Source organism: Schistocerca americana, chromosome 2 (assembly GCF_021461395.2).
Source record: "Schistocerca americana isolate TAMUIC-IGC-003095 chromosome 2, iqSchAmer2.1, whole genome shotgun sequence".
NCBI classification, from domain to species: Eukaryota; Metazoa; Arthropoda; class Insecta; order Orthoptera; family Acrididae; genus Schistocerca; species Schistocerca americana.
The window spans coordinates 117,861,123-117,878,801 of NC_060120.1; positions in this window are offsets into that span (position 1 = coordinate 117,861,123).

The following is a 17,679-nucleotide window of genomic DNA, read 5'->3' on the forward strand; positions in this document are numbered from 1 at the left end:
AAGGCGTGTTTCATCATTTACTAAATTCATTCAAGTTCCTCTTGGAATTCAAAACACTGTCTCTAACACAAATATAGGAGAAATGTTTGTCACAGCTATCTACAATAACCATTGGTGGATTGGAAAAATTCTAGAGATAAGTGAAGAACACAGAGATGTAAAACTTAAGTTCATGAGTCCAAGTGGCCCTTCCTCAAGTTATTCATGGCCACTTCACACTGGTGTTTGCTGGACACCTTATGAAAACATTTTAATGACTTTGCCTGCTCCTACTGCAAGCACAAGTACTGGTCGTTTATCTACTTTTGAAGTCGACATAATATTGCCCATTGAAAACTTGTTCGAAAGAATGAATGCTTTTTAGAATTTTATGAATGTGTTTTATGAGAACTAATCATCATTTGTGACCACTAGGTAAGAGTGACAAAATGAAATGTGTGTATTATTATTTATGTTCTTTCTGTTTTAAACGATGAAACAGAACAAACACCCTTCTGATTTTTTTAATGTTGAAATGTATGACAATAGGAATTTTTTGAGACAAAATTTAAATTGCTGAAACTTGTGATTTGGAGAAAAAAATTCATGAAGTTTGTTAAAAATTTTGACAAACGACTTTAATTACAGATTTGCCGATATTTATATGCACAGTTGCAGCATTTTTATAGTTTAGTGATATAGTTGGTCGTTTTATCTTTCTAATGACACCAAATTGAATAAAATTGATTTATGAATAAGGTTGTTACAGTAGTTAAAAACTTTCAACCTACCTTTGATACTGACGCCAGATGGAGAAAATGCTAGACATTTCAAAATGGCCCCCTGACTGTAATTTTGATCTAAAAAAATCTGAAAAAATTACTTTATCGCTTTCTATTTATGCACTTTCTTACACCAAATTTTCGCAGATATCTGTGGCATTCTTTATTTTGGTTGGTTTTAAATGAAATGAGCCTCAACCAATTTACAAAGCACTATGGGTAGTTACATCTTTGATTTTGAATTTTGGGTGATTTTAAATGGGGCTACAGGATCTGGATGAGGCAAGTATCGCTTTGGAGAGGAGTGGTACAGAGGAAGCATGCTTTACAACAAGTGTCTACCCTCAGTGTGGGTAATTAATGTTGTGTACGACTTGGTACGAAATGGTAAGGAGATATAGGCAACAGAGTGGTGTGCTGTCATCAGAGGAAAACTGGACAGGAACAAAAATGATTAGCGAACAAGTTAACATAGTAAATAGAAAGTTATTTAACTTCTGTTTCTCGAAGCATTCTTTTATGTCGTCTCGTTGTCTCTGTAGTGCTGTACAATGAGAAGCAAGGAGAGGATGTTGTTTGGTGGCCAGTATGCTCTTTCTGTAACACAAACTGCATGCATGGATTAAATTGTTCTTTATTCATAGCAATGAAAAGTTAACTCAAGTCAAAATATTTGTTGTGGTACAAGCCCTTCTATATAGTCCGCATTAGCCTCATTGCTGGTGTAGCACAGAGTCCGCTATGTGCACATTTATGGTTGCTATGTGGTGCCTGTCTCTGTGTGTGGCGGAGCTAACTGCTACTGCGATTTCCGCCGGGCTGCGACTGATGACACTGGAACTTACTGGGTGTGACGGACTGCGACAGACGCCCTCCAGTCCTTGGCAGCGGTCGTAAATACGCTAGCACACAGTCGAAGATCCATTACAACTAATGCAGCAAGAGATAGAGACCAGCTCATCAAATAACAACAAGGTTGACACCCTCTGAACTAAGTACAAATGATGGGGTCGGAGCCGCAAGTAGGCAATGTCCACCTAGCATCACACATAGAAGTGATTCCGATTACGAGTGAGCTGTGAGGCTGCCATCAGCTATGCTGTATTGCGATGGCAAGGGACGCTCACAGCACAGAGCCGTTGGGGAATGGGCAAACACCATCTGGTTTGCCAGATCCTCCACGACCTCTATTGGTGCCTGAAGGAAACTTGCAATTCCATTGCCAACTTTGATTCCCGTGGCGTGATATCGATTTGTGATATGAGAGTTAGTCTTTTCTGGGAGGGAGTTGTAGGTAGCATATGCAGTTTACTGAGAATTGCGTCATTTTCCAAAGGGAGGCTGTTTGAAGGAAACAGTACTAATTATCTCAATGGTTCATTAGTTCATGGTTTAATAGAACATCTACAAAAACATCTTTGATCTTTAGTTATTTTAGAAATTCTTTCATTGTAAAGTTTAGTTAGGGGTTAATATTGACAATGGTGTCCGCCTGCTTAGGTGGGTGGTAATGTGCTCACATCCTGTACAGATGGCGTGGGTTCGATGCCTGGCCAGGTCAGAGATAATCCTTGCTCGTGGACTGGACATCGTGTTGTCCTCATCATCACTTCATCCTCATCACCGGCGCGCAAGTCGCCCAATGTGGCGTCGACTGAAATAATACTTGCACTTGGCGGCCGAACTTCCCTAGATGTGGCGTCCTGGCCAACGATGCCATACGCTCATTTCCATTGACAATGGTGTGGTGGGAGAAGGTTTGGTATCTAATACCTGATTGCACCCAAAGCTTGTGGTCTCAGAAAAATCGGCAACAATTGCTGTAGAGAGTCCAAGTTCCGGCTGCGTGGAGTTAGCCGAGCGGTCTAGGGTGCTGCAGTCACGGACCGTGTGGCTGGCCCCGACGGAGGTTTGAGTCCTCCCTCAGGCATGGGCGTGTGTGTTTGTCCTTAGGATAATTTAGGTTAAGTAGTGTATAAGCTTAGGGGCTGATGACCTTAGCAGTTAAGTCCCTGTGGTGTGTGTACTGTAAGACCTTCAGTACACACACCATCAGATTATTTTACTTGTCACCCTAACGAAGTAGGCGAGTGTCAGCGATATGTCTCGTGGTCTTATTGTGGTGTGTTTTTCTTCTGCTGTTAGGTCAGATGATAGAAATGCTACTTGCACGCTTAGAGTAGCAGATTGACAGTGACCAACTTCAAACAGAACTTGATTAATTTTCATACCCATTTATTAAAATAATAAGCATGAAAATTACTTAACTTGGTTCTGGATGCTATTTACAATTGACAATCTGAAGTTCCTTTGGTATTGGTACGTTAATCTTATTCTCACATATATCTCTGATCTTGACAAGACTGTCTATACATTTATCTTCATCGCTATGTACAAGAATACGGTAATTTTATTAGGCGCAGACTGAAACTTGACTATAGACTGGTACAGACAAATGCAGACTGACTAATCAGAGGTCTGTACACTCGTTATAATACCTTGAGCGATCACGTATCACTGCGCGAGTGTGATCCGTGAGGAGAAAAGGTTCTACATTAGCAGCAATCCCATTGGCTGTGTTACATATTAATACGCGGATCGGCGGAAGCAGAATTTGGTCCGTCTCTGTGGCAGCGCCATCTCGTAGTGCGGAGACGGACGAGCGCTGCGCCTGCGCTGTTGTGCTTAGTGGGGCGCGCTCTACTGGGAAAGTTGTGTACGCGCTGACTATGCGAACTATGTACACGACAGTCCCGTAAGATTTCACACACATTTAATAATAATAATTTTTTTCCAAGTTGCACACAAACAAAGCCTTAAATAACTATTTTTCACTGTCGGAACGCAACCGGCCTGCCTGTTAACGCGAATCGCGTGCAGAGGTCGCCGTCTCCGCCTCCGCCGTGCGCGCGCTCCCCGTCTCCGCCTCCGCCGTGCGCACGGGCACGGTCCCCGTCTCCGCCCCCGTGCCGCCCGCCTCCGTGCCCCCCGGCGCCGTGCGCTCCCGCTCCGTGCCCGGCGTTCGAGATGCTCGAGGGGGAGCCGGAGGATCTGCGCGGGCTGCTGATGTCCGGGGAGTCGGACGTGGAGGCGGCTGCGCGCGCGGCGCTGCGCGCCCAGTGGGCGGCCTCGCTCGCGGCCCACCCGGACACGCCGGACGAGCAGCTGCGGCGCGTGGGCGAGCGGAGGCGCGCGGCGACGGAGCAGCGATGGCTGGAGCAGGTCGAGAGGGTCGAGGCGGCCGCCGAATACCGCAAGAGGATGATGGAGGTCCAGCGGGAGATGCAGATCCGCGAGTTCCAGGAGAAGCGCGAGGAGTACAACATGACGCTGGAGGCCGTCGAGGAGATGCTGATGGAGGAGCGTGACATGATGCTCCGGGCGCAGATGGACAACCTGCTGGCGAGGGCCAGGGCGGAGATCACGAACGAGGCGCAGTGGCACGCCGCCGTCGGTATCGCAGACGCGTGGCGGCGCAGCAGGCTCGAGGCCTACCAGCCGTACGCCGCTGCTGAAGCCAGGGTGAGTCTCGCCTCTTCGCTAACACTTACAAAAACTTCTACAGTGAGGAATGTACGACGTACTGAAATGTTCCTTTCCTCTGTACTCGGATAACGTCGGTGGACGACGTACAGACAGTTGAACTGGTTCATTTTCTCTGAGACCGAGCGAGATAATACAGTGGTTATTTATTTATTCCCAAATTATAGACCTGTTACCTGATGTTTTTAAAATAGGTCGCACATCTTACAGTTTTCGTTTTTCATTTATTTGCAGTTTTTTTTGTTTCTTTTACATATCTACAACATTTAGAAAGAATAATGCTTTTCGAAATAGCAATAATTTACAGTTGATATATACAGGCTGTTACAAAAAGGTACGGCCAAACTTTCAGTAAACATTCCTCACACACAAATAAAGAAAAGATGTTACGTGGACATGTGTCCAGAAACGCTTAATTTTCATGTTAGAGCTCATTTTAGTTTCGTCAGTATGTACTGTACTTCCTCGATTAACCGCCAGTTGGCCCAATTGAAGGAAGGTAATGTTGACTTCGGTGCTTGTGTTGACAGCGACTCATTGCTCTACAGTACTAGCATCAAGCACATCAGTACATAGCATCAACAGGTTAGTATTCATCACGAACGTGGTTTTGCAGTCAGTGCAATGTTTACAAATGCGGAGTTGGCAGATGCCCATTTGATGTATGTATTAGCACGGGGCAATAGCCGTGGCGCGGTACATTTGTATCGAGACAGATTTCCAGAACGAAGGTGTCCCGACAAGAAGACGTTCGAAGCAATTGATCCACGTCTTAGGGAGCACGGAACATTCCATCGTATGACTCGCGTCTGGGGAAGACCTAGAACGACGAGGACACCTGCTATGGACGAGGCAATTCTTCGTGCAGTTGACGATAACCCTAATGTCAGCGTCAGAGAAGTTGCTGCTGTACAAGGTAACGTTGAACACGTCACTGTATGGAGAGTGCTACGGGAGAACCAGTTGTTTCCGTACCATGTACAGCGTGTGCAGGCACTATCAGCAGCTGATTGGCCTCCACGGGTACACTTCTGTGAATGGTTCATCCAACAATGTGTCAATCCTAATTTCAGTGCAAATGTTCTCTTTACGGGTGAGGCTTCATTCCAACGTGATCAAATTGTAAATTTTCTCAATCAACATGTGTGGGCTGACGAGAATCCGCACGCAATTGTGCGATCACGTCATCAACACAGATTTTCTGTGAATGTTTGGGCGGGCATTGTTGGTGATGTCTTGATTGTGCCCCATGTTCTTCCACGTACTCTCAATGGAGCACGTTATCGTAATTTCATACGGGATACTCTACCTGTGCTGCTAGAACATGTGCCTTTACAAGTACGACACAACATGTGGTTCATGCACGATGTAGCTCCTGCACATTTCACTCGAAGTGTTCATACGCTTCTCAACAACAGATTCGGTGACTGATGGATTGCTAAAGGTGGACCAATTCCATGGCCTCCACGCTCTCCTGACCTCAACCCTCTTGACTTTCATTTATAAGGGCATTTGAAAGCTCTTGTCTACGCAACCCCTGTACCAAATGTAGAGACTCTTCGTACTCATATTGTGGGCGGCTGTGATACAATACGCCATTCTCCAGGGCTACATCAGCGCATCAGGGATTCCATGCGACGGAGGGTGGATGCATGTATCCTCGCTAACGGAGGACATTTTGAACATTTCCTGTAACAAAGTGTTTGAAGTCACACTGGCACATTCTGTTGCTGTGTGTTTCCATTCCATGATTAATGTGATTTGAAGAGAAGTAATAAAATGAGCTCTAACATGGAAAGTAAGCGTTTCTGGACACATGTCCACGTAACATATTTTCTTTCTTTGTGTGTGAGGAATGTTTCTTGAAAGTTTGGCCGTACCTTTTTGTAACACCCTACACACACACACGTATATATATATGTCAAAAAGTCAGTATAAATTTGAAAACCTAATAAACCACGTGATAATGTCGATAGAGTGGTAAAAATTGACACACATGCTTGGAATGAAATGGGATTTTATTAGAACCAAAAAAAAACACCTCATATTGCTAGACGGTTCAAAATGGCTCTGAGCACTATGGGACTTAACATCTGTGGTCATCAGTCCCCTAGAACTTAGAACTACTTAAACCTAACTAACCTAAGGACATCACACACATCCATGCCCGAGGCAGGATTCGAACCTGCGACCGTAGCAGTCTATTGCTAGATGCGTGAAAGATTCTTGCGCGCGTCGTTTGGTGATGATCGTGTACTCAGCCGCTACTTTCGTCATGCTTGGCCTCCCAGGTCCCCAGACCTCAGTCCGTGCGATTATTGGCTTTGGGGTTACCTGAACTCACAAGTGAATCGTGATCGACCGACATCTCTAGGGATGATGAAAGACAACATCTGACGCCAATGCCTCACCATAACTCTGGACATGCTTTACGTTCACAACATTATTCCTCGACTGCAGCTGTTGTTCTGGAATGATGGTGGACATATTGAGAATTTCCTGTAAAGAACATCATCTTTGCTTTGTCTCACTTTGTTATGCTAATTATTGCTATTCTGATCAGATGAGGCGCCATCTGTTGGACATTTTTTGAACGTTTGTATTTTTTTGGTTCTAATAAAACCCCATCTCATTCCAAGCATGTGTGTCAATTTGTACGTCTCTATCTACATTATTCCGTGATTTGTTCAGTTTTCAAATTTATACCGACTTTTTGATCACTTAGTATATACTAAGAAGTGTATAAAAAGATGATAGGATAGAGGAGAGACTTGTTAGTACCTTTATCGCTTGTGACTGACGGTGAATACCTCAGTATGGTTTCTTTCAGCTGTTTACAGCCAGTCACACACATATAGAACCACACACACACACACACACAAATTGTTACTAGTAGAGAAAGAGTATTACTAATCCTGTTTATTACTAGTCCTACGTATTAACTTTACATGCCCATCCTCGTTCTGCATTGCATGATTTCTCTGCTAGATCACCAGCTCCTTATGCTTATTTACTGTCACATCTCGTCTTCCTCCTCCTGTTATTCCTCATTGTGACTGTTTTCGCTGCTCAACCTCTGGAGCTTGTTGTTACGTTCCACATCGGTATGTTGTAACCTCCCCACAATAAAATAATATGAATAATATTCACATTCAGTGTAACCTCCCAACAGAAAAATTCCGAAACCTCCCAACAGTAAAATGTAATTACTTATATAATTCACATTCAGCGTAACCTTCCAACAGATACACTCCAAAACCTACCAACAGTAAAATCTCGTAACCTACCAATAATAAAATGTGACTAATCTCTCAATAAAAAATTGTCACTCACTTATAACCTTCACCTTTAAACTGGTGAATTTTGGACGTCAGCAGCGCTGCGTCATAGCCCTGAAACATCATTCTGAATAAATTGAAAATTCTTTCCTCAATAAGGTCGCCGGATAACGCATATATATCTGCTCCTATAAGAAATTATTCTGGCACAGCCGAGTGCAATGCTGGCCAATAGACTTGTCACGTAAAAAAGAAACAACTGATTTTTCTTTTCAATAATCGAGATGACCAAGGATTGGAGAAATTAGTGAATTCTTTAAATTGAAATGAATGATTGTCAAAAGTTACCTTTTTATGAGAAAGATTATTATTAAGAGATTTTTTTAAACGTTTACATGGGACTTGATTTAACAATACTACATATGCGCGAGGCTGCTTTTACCTTATACTACAAGCTCAGGCACCGCCATCGCTCCCTCGACCAGTCCACCCAACTCCACACACACGACTGAAAGCTACTACGACTACAACTAACACACAGTTCCTACTGCAGTCAACACTGCTCTTTGGTCTGAGATTCTCTTATAGCTTACACATCGCAGGCGGCGCGCGAGCAATCCATCGAAATTACATCTGCTCGAGTGCGCTAGCGAGAAATTCCTCAATCATGGACCTCTTACAATGTCTGTTATGTCGTGTCTGCAGGTACTCTTCGTGTGTTGTTTTTATATACTGTTTGTCAACACGTTTAACTGTGCCCGTGGTTCTTCCCCTCTTATTAATGTGTATATATGAATGCCTTTTCTGTGTAGTGTAAGTGTTGTGTATGTCTATTGTTCATGTATTGCCCTCAGAAAAAGACAGTGTGTTCTGGGGAACCTTCTTCCCCACATGTGCATGCAGGTGTCTGCCTCACGCTCACGGGATTTAAGTGCATGCGATAAGGTCCGTGTCCAGTTAAGAAATGTACCATACCACCCTCTGATGTCAGGGAGGAAGCCGTGCAGTCCACGTCCCTTACGACTTACATCCCACTCACTTGCCATGTATCCAAACCCCAACTTTTAAGGTGATGTGTCGTCTGTATTGGTACACCAGCTATTGTGTGTAGCTTATCTAGTCTCCCCATCTTTAACCAGTACCTTGCAGCTCTGTATTTGATCGTGATATCCATGGGGCATATCCCGAGCACCACACACAGTGCATCCATTGAAGTGGTGCCGAAGGCTCCAGATAGCGTAAGCAGGACATTTCTTTGCCCTCTTCTGACGGATGCTTTGTTGGTGACCAGATTCAGTCTGTGTGCCCACGTGCTGGCTGCGAAGTTGAGTACTGATTCGAAGAGCGCACAGTGGTATGTCCGTATGACTGGTAGAGGTAGTGTGTACTGTTTTGAATTTAGCCTCATCAGTTTGTGTACTATTTTTTCTGCTTTGTCTGTTGTTAGCTTTATGTGTTCGTGAAAATTCAATTTTTCATCTACGTTTACTCCAGATAACGCGTAACGTGCGCTCGTTTGATGTTTGTGTCCCCAAGTTTAACAGAAGAATTCCTTTGGAGTGAGCCGTTCAGAAATGTGTATGTTGTTTTGTTTTCAGCTATCATGAGTTTATTGAGTTTATTGTTGTGACACCATTGTGTAATTGTTTGTAGTATTCCGCTGGCTTTCTCTTCTAACTGGGCCCTGTTGTTTGCAGTGACTACAACTGATAGGTCATCTGCGTAGGCGACAATTCCGTCTGACCTGTCATCCCCATCCAGAAGTTGTAGGAGGGGTCGATTGTTATGTTCCAGGACAGCCTCTGGTAATTCTTTTAATTACTTTCTGACTGTGCATCTACCATTCGCCTATTCGGTCTTCACAGTAGTCAAGGAAACTGTTGTACAGTGATTGCGGTACCTCCAGATGTCTTAACCTCTGAAACATTGCGGGCCGCCAGAAATTATCGAATGCCCCGAATATCTCAACCATTATTGCCAGTAGTTAGCACACTGGACACGCATTATGGAGGACGACGGTTCAGACCCGCATGCAACCATCCCAATTTAGGTTTGTCATAAAACGAGCCACGCCTACAAGGACAAGGTGCATTGCGATCATTGTTGACAGTCAAGTAGATGGTACTATCCATACAAAATGATTACACGTTCGAGTATAAAGGACCAACATTTATTGCGCTACACATCCAGAAAATGTTAATATGACATCAGCTCTCCGTGATCGTAAATATGAGCTTTGAGACGTCGTGGTGTAGACTTTTACAGGTCTCAGATGTACTCCTTTGATACTCCATCCCATGTTTTCACAGCTGCGAGGCACACTCGGGAGATGGCAGCAGTAAGAGGACGACCGACAGCAACAATTATGTTCACCTATCACACGGAAAGGAAACAGAACGAAACAGAGTACAGTACAACATAGTAATACAGACAGACGACGGTGGCTATCGCACACGCTACTGTCAGTTAACTAACACGGTTATAACCATAAACAAATGACTGATGGCCGAAGGCTTGTGACTTCTGCTGATTTCCACCAATTGAGGACATGGGAGCTAACCCACTGTACATGCTCCGCCAGCAGCGCTGGTCATCCCTCTTCCACCCTGTTTTTTACTTAGTTGGTGTTAACCCTTTTTCCTGCCGCAACACATTTTACATTTTTAGAAGTTCCTCTGAACTGCAATGGAAGCCAGACCTTAATGATTCTAACTTTAATAAACACAACAGATACACATCACAGCGACTTCACTCGTCAACAACTTATTCTCCTTCACTCCTGACAACAGACTGCCAAAACCGGGGTAGCTTTTCTATTTCGCGACTGTAGAAATCGCGTGGTTTTGAGGCGAAGAACTCGTCGAGCAATGTTTGGAGCGCATTTTCATCCAGAAAGGAAGTTCCTTGGAGATTGTTCGGTAGAGAGCGGAAAAGGTGAAAATCTGAGGGCGCAAGATAAGGGAAATAAGGTGGGTGCGGAATGTCTTCCCAACTCCTGTATAGCGTTTTTTGTCAGACTAGTAGAAGGCGGCCGAGCATTATGATGGAGTAACATCACTTCACGGAGTCTCCCTGATCGTTGTTCTTGAACTGCGTCTGCAAGAGGTCTCAGATGTTGACAATAAATGCCAGGAGTGGTGCTTAACCACGGGGAAGCAATTCGCTGCACAGTACACCGTCGCTGCTGCATCAGATGCATAACATTATCTTTCGCGGATGCGTGAAGGTGTTTGTACGGGGCGCTGGTGCTTTGTTTGGGCTCATCCATTCCTTCCTGTTCTTTGTGTCAGCATAAGGACACCATTTCTCGTCACCGGAAACTGTACAGGATCGGAATGCTCGGTGTTGTTCACGAGCAAGTTGGTGACGAGCAAGCAGAGATGCACTTATGGGCACCACCTGATTTCTGTGATTTTGGCTTACAGCATGCTTACAAGTGTCGCACTATGGTGGAATCATCACAGTTCATCAAATTTGCCAGTTCTCGAGTACACTGACGTGGGTCATTGTGGAGTAATGCGTTTAAATGATCTTCCTCAAACACCGAAGGTCTTCCTGAACATGAAGAGTCAGTAACGTCAAAACGATCCTCCTCAAAATGAGAAATCCATTTTCTTCCCTGGCTCTGTCCAATAGCACTATCCCCATACACTTCGCAAATGTTTCTGGCTGCCACCGCTGCTGTCTTCCCTCTGCTCAACTCAAACAGGCGATATGATGGAAATGTTCCCATTTATCCACTTCGCACGCCATTTTCTAGCATCAACAGCTCCACCCACTACCTCCAAATGACAATGTGATAATATTTAAACTTAAACTGCAACAGTGGAATACAAATAAAAAAGGACAATCGATAAAGAAACCCACAGCGACCGGAGTATCAACATACGAAACAAAAACGCCACGAACTTATGCACCAACCAAATCGTTTTTCCTTTCTCTAAACGTCTGCTTATTTGTGGCATCAATATCGCTTTGAGGGCGTTGATTTTACCATACTTACATAGCTATTCGATCAAATTTCAAGCTGATGTCAGATGGAGTACCCCTTGAACAAGGAAATGATGACCTTAATATGCACTCCGACAACCCTCCCCCACCCCGCACTGCACCAACCGCTCCCCCTCCTCCACCCCATCGTCCCTCCCCCAACCAACGAATTCGTGCTAGCAACTGCGGTGGCGTCACTAGAAGTTACATTCACTGTAAAAAAAAAAAAAAAAAAAAAAAAAAAAAAAAAAAAAAAAAAAAAAAGTTCAAATGGGTCTGAGCACTATGGGACTTAACATCTGAGTCCCCTAGAACTTAGAACTACTTAAACCTAACTAACCGAAGGACATCACACACATCCACACCCGAGGCAGGATTCGAACCTGCGACCGTAGCGGACGCGCGGTTCCAGACCGAAGCGCCTAGAACCCCACGGCCACACCGGCCGGACAATTTATAATCGAGCGACATCACAAACAATACTTTTGTTTTGAGCAAATACGATATTATTAACACATAAGTACGTAAGTACGTCACTCCCATACCGCTGAAGCTCGAAAAACTTTTTTCGATTTATGAGGTTAGGTTACATGACTTGCCAGGTATGTGCGTAATGAGTGCAGATAATAATTTTATCATAACAATTCATGGAGACGTCTGGCAATATATGTGATTTATTTTGAGGCATCTTATAGACACTCAGAAACAGAGTAAGAAAGGAAAATTCGAAATATTTGCCGTGAACGATTACGTGTGTTGATATTGACAATTAATAATGACTGAATGTCTCTTGTAAATGTACTCTCTCGGGGTCTACTTGCAGTAACTATACAATGCATATTAATTTTTGAACTGTCGAACACGTGGCTGTACTGCTATGGCAGCTGCATGAGCACTGATGAATATAGGAGAAATAAGCAAGTACACGAAAGTTGTTTCAGCAAGTTGTCATTTATCAGGCATCACTTGAGCAACTGTTTTGGTAGCCCAGAGCTTGCGGTTTGATCGCTCGTATCAAGGAACTCCGGTTCAAGTCGATGCCAATTTTAAGAATTTTTTCCATTTGATACTACTTTCTCTGCTTTATTGACCATAAAAACAGCTATAACAACGCTACGTTCTGAAATCACATAACCCTTTCCGTTTTCCGAGCGTTCTGGACAGCATTCTGTGTGGAAGAAACTTACACGAATATTGTTCCCTTTCTTTTACTTTGCAGATATCTGAGCATTCCCATGTGCCTGCTGAGGACGACAAAGGGCGAACTCATCCTTGAAATTAAGTCATAAATCATTTAAGATTAAAAAAGAAATAATTGCGCAGCCGTTAGAACTAAGATTGAGGGAGTACGAATCTGCTGAAACCACAAAAAGAAACCAGCCACTAACTCCAATGTGCATGCTACGTCTAGCATTAAGATTTTGTGCTACAGGAAGCTTTCAGATGATGATTGGTGATTTGTTCGAACAGATGTAGCAACGGCTTGCAGAGTTGTCCTCAACGTATAGATATGGATTGCCTGAATGAAGAAAGAATTTATGAAAATACCTACGGAAGAAAATAACATGACGAAAACGCAGCGTGGTTTTTATCAAATATCACGCTTTCCTGGAATTGAGGTCCTGTGGACTGTACCCATATCCCCATCATACACTACTGGCCATTAAAATTGCTACACCACGACGATGACGTGCTACAGACACGAAATTTAACCGACAGGAAGAAGATGCTGTGATATGCAAATGATTAGCTTTTCAGAGCATTCACACTAGGTTGGCGCCGGTGGCGACACCTACAACGTGCTGATATGAGAGAAGTTTCCAACCGATTTCTCATACGCAAAACAGCAGTTGACCAGCGTTGCCTGGTGAAACATTGTTGTGATGCCTCGTGTAAGGAGGAGAAATGCGTACCATCACGTTTCCGACTTTGATAAAGGTCGGATTGCAGCCTATCGTAATTGCGATTTATCGTATCGCGACACTGCTGCTCGCATTGGTCGAGTCCAATGACTGTTAGCAAAATATGGAATCGGTGGCTTCAGGAGGGTAATACGGAACGCCGTGCTGGATCCCAACGGCCTCGTATCACTAGCATTCGAGATGACAGGCATCTTATCCGCATGGCTGTAACGGATCGTGCAGCCACGTCTCGATCCCTGAGTCAGGAGATGGGGACGTTTGCAAGACAACAACCATCTGCACGAACAGTTCGACGACGTTTGCAGCAGCATGGACTGTCAGCTCGGAGACCATGGCTGCGGTTACCCTTGACGCTGCATCACAGACAGGAGCGTCTGCGATGGTGTACTCAACAACGAACCTGGGTGCACGAATGGCAAAACGTCATTTTTTCGGATGAATCCAGGTTCTGCATCATGATGGTCGCATCCGTGTTTGGCGACATCGAGGAGAACGCACACTGGAAGTGTGTATTCGTCATCGGTATACCGGCGTATCACCCGGCGTGATGGTATGGGGTGGCATTGGTTACACGTCTCGGTCACCTCTTGTTCGCATTGACAGCACTTTGAACAGTGGACATTACATTTCAGATGTGTTACGACCCGTGACTCTACCCTTCATTCGATCCCTGCGAAACCCCACATTTCAGCAGGATAATGCACGACCGCATGTTGCAGGTCCTGTACGGGCCTTTCTGGATACAAAAAACGTTCGACTGCTGCCCTGGCCAGCACATTCTCCAGATCTCTCACCAATTGAAAATGTGTGGTCAATTGTGGCCGAGCAACCGGCTCGTCGCAATACGCCAGTCACTACTCGTGATGAACTGTGGCATCGTGTTGAAGCTGCATGGGCAGCTGTACCTGTACACGCCATCCAAACTCTGTTTGACTCAATGCCCAGGCGTATCAAGGCCGTTATTACGGCCAGAGGTGGTTGTTGTGGGTACTGATTTCTCAGGATCTATAGACCCAAATTGCGTGAAAATGTAATCAAATGTCAGTTCTAGTATAATATATTTGTCCAATGAATACGCGTTTATTACTTGTATTTCTTCTTGGTGTAGTAATTTTAATGGCCAGCTGTGTATATCATGGAGGCAAAAGTGCAGAGATATTTAGGATGGTTTTCATTAAATGTACAAGCAATCCCAGTCGCTAAGCTTAATCAGAGAGCATTAAAATGTGTAAAAACATTGCACATAACTTCAGGATGAAAATCTTTCTACGAAGAAATTCCTGAATCAACAGAAATTCATTAAGAACGTATTAAAAAAAAATCAGTTCTCTGTTCGTTGTAGAACCCTTGTCACTTTTATTGCGTTTTGTTGTATCATTATATGGGCTCGATATGATTTCCCGCAAAAAATGTTTTTTGTATGCGGAGAAGTTCGGAATTTTTTTTTTCTGTTTCCTTTAATCTATCTTTATAACACGACACTTTCGATACTAAATACTGTGTATACACGAAGTGCGATTAATGTCTGCGTTTGAAGCGAGATCATCGTGACGATAGCCGATTTCTGCAGTGTTGGAAATCATGTTTCTTACTATCTTAAATCAACACTGAACCACCTTTGGTGGATCCAAATTTAGTGTTATACAGATTCTGAACTAACGTCAAAATTGATCTGCAGTCAGCGATTTGTACAATCGTCTCTCACAGGGTTATTTTGTTTGATGCCGTCTCTCATGGTGCAAAAATCAACTCTGAAGTGTATTGTGATACCCTCAGGAAATTGAAGAAACGACTTCTGCGTGTTCGTCGCCTCAAAAATGCAAACGAATTTGTCCTCGACAACGCAAAGCGATGCGAAAGTCTGCACACCACATAGAATCTCACTAAATTTCATTGGACTGTTCTTTCTCATCCAATCTACAATCCGGATCCCGCACCTTCCGACTTCCATCTGTTTGTCCCACTGAAGGATGAACTCCGCGGGATGCAATGTGTGGATGACGAGCAGGTTATTGATGAAGCAAGACATTGGCTTCTCCTCCACCAGTAGAGTTGTACCAGGCCCATATCGTTAATGTCGAGATGCAGCAGGATTTTAGAACGTATATTGCGTTCTAACGTAATGAATTACCTCGAAGAAAACGGTCTATTGACACAGAGTCAACATGGGTTTAGAAAACATCGTTCTTGTGAAACACAACTACCTCTTTATTCACATGAAGTGCTGAGTGCTCGCCCGCATCTCGTGGTCGTGCGGTAGCGTTCTCGCTTCCCACGCCCGGGTTCCCGGGTTCGATTCCCGGCGGGGTCAGGGATTTTCTCTGCCTCGTGATGGCTGGGTGTTGTGTGGTGTCCTTAGGTTAGTTGGGTTTAAGTAGTTCTAAGTTGTAGGGGACTTATGACCATAGATGTTAAGTCCCATAGTGCTCAGAGTCATGTGAACCTTTTTTTTTTTTTTTGCTTAGTGCTATTGACAAGGGATTTCAGATCGATTCCGTATTTCTGGATTTCCGGAAGGCTTTTGGCATTGTAACACAGAAGCGGCTCGTGGTGAAATGGCGTGCTTATGGAATATCGTCTCAGTTATGTGACTGGATCTGTGATTTCCTGTCAGAGAGGTTAAATTCGTTGTAATTGACGGAAAGTCATCGAGTAAAACAGAAGTGATTTCTGGCGTTCCCCAAGGTAGTGTTATAGGCCCTTTGCTGTTCCTTATGTATATAAACGATTTGGGAGACAATATGAGCAGCCATCTTCGGTTGTTTGCAGATGATGCTGTCGTTTATCGACTAATGAATTCATCAGGAGATCAAAAGAAACTGCAAAACGATTTAGAAGAAATATCGGAATGGTGCGAAAAGTGGCAGTTGACCTCAAATAATGAAAAGTGTGGGGTCATCCACATGAGTGATAAAAGGAACGCGTTTAGACTTCGGTTACACAATAAATCAGTGTAATCTAAAAGCCGTAAATTCAACTAAATACCTAGGTGTTACAATTACGAACAATTTAAATTGGAAGGAACACATAGAAAATGTTGTGGGGAAGGCTAACCAAAGACTGCGTTTCATTGGCAGAACACTCAGAAAATGTAACAGACCTACTAAGGAGACTGCCTACACTACGCTTGTCCGTCCTCTTTTAGAATACTGCTGCGCGGTGTGGGATCCTTACCAGATAGGACTGACTGAGTACATCGAAAAAGTTCAAAGAAAGGCAACACGTTTTGTATTATCGCGAAATATGGGAGAGAGTATCACGGAAATGATACAGGATTTGGGATGGACATCATTAAAAGAAAGGCGTTTTTCGTTGCGACGGAATCTTCTCACGAAATTCCAACCACCAACTTTCTCCTCCGAATGCGAAAATATTTTGTTGACACCGACTTACATAGGGAGGAACGATCACCAGGATAAAATAAGGGAAATCAGAGCTCGTACGGAAAGATATAGGTGTTCATTCTTTCCGAGCGCTATACGAGATTGGAATAATAGAGAAATGTGAAGGTGGTTCGATGAACCCTCTGCCAGGCATTTAAATGTGATTTGCAGACTATCCATGTAGATGTAGATGTAGATGCAGATGTACCACGCGGGCACGCAGGTTCTCCCAGTGAGGTGGCGTAAAGCCGTCGCATTGAACGGAGATTATGTTGAAGAATAAGGTTTTATAACCAAAAGAGTGGGAAATAATATGGTGTACTGGAATCCCGAATAAAACCAACATACTTTCGGAAATGAAATGTGTTACATTACTTGCTGAACGCCCCTCGTACCTGCTTTCAAAAAGATCCCGAAATCCGACCCCTCTACTGAATAATGGCATTGCTAACAGCTGATACACCGGCTGTTTCGAGCAACTTCTGCCGATAATCTACACAACAACAAAGCAGGAATACAATACAAAGTCAATAGCGAAAAAAGCACAAAAAACACTACTCTCAAACTTACATGTAAACAGGTGGAATTTATTTGCTTAAATTAAACTTAATCAAGTCCATCAGGCTTATCCAAACCGTTACATTATGATTCCAGACTCGGCATTGAGGCCTCTTACTGTTGAATAAGTCGACGCTCACTACAACTGTAATACTAACCAAGAAAAGCAGGAAAGTATCATAGCGCAGTTCCACGCACGTCCTTGGGGAAGCACTTTCGAACGCCTTGTAGGCGTACTGTAAAA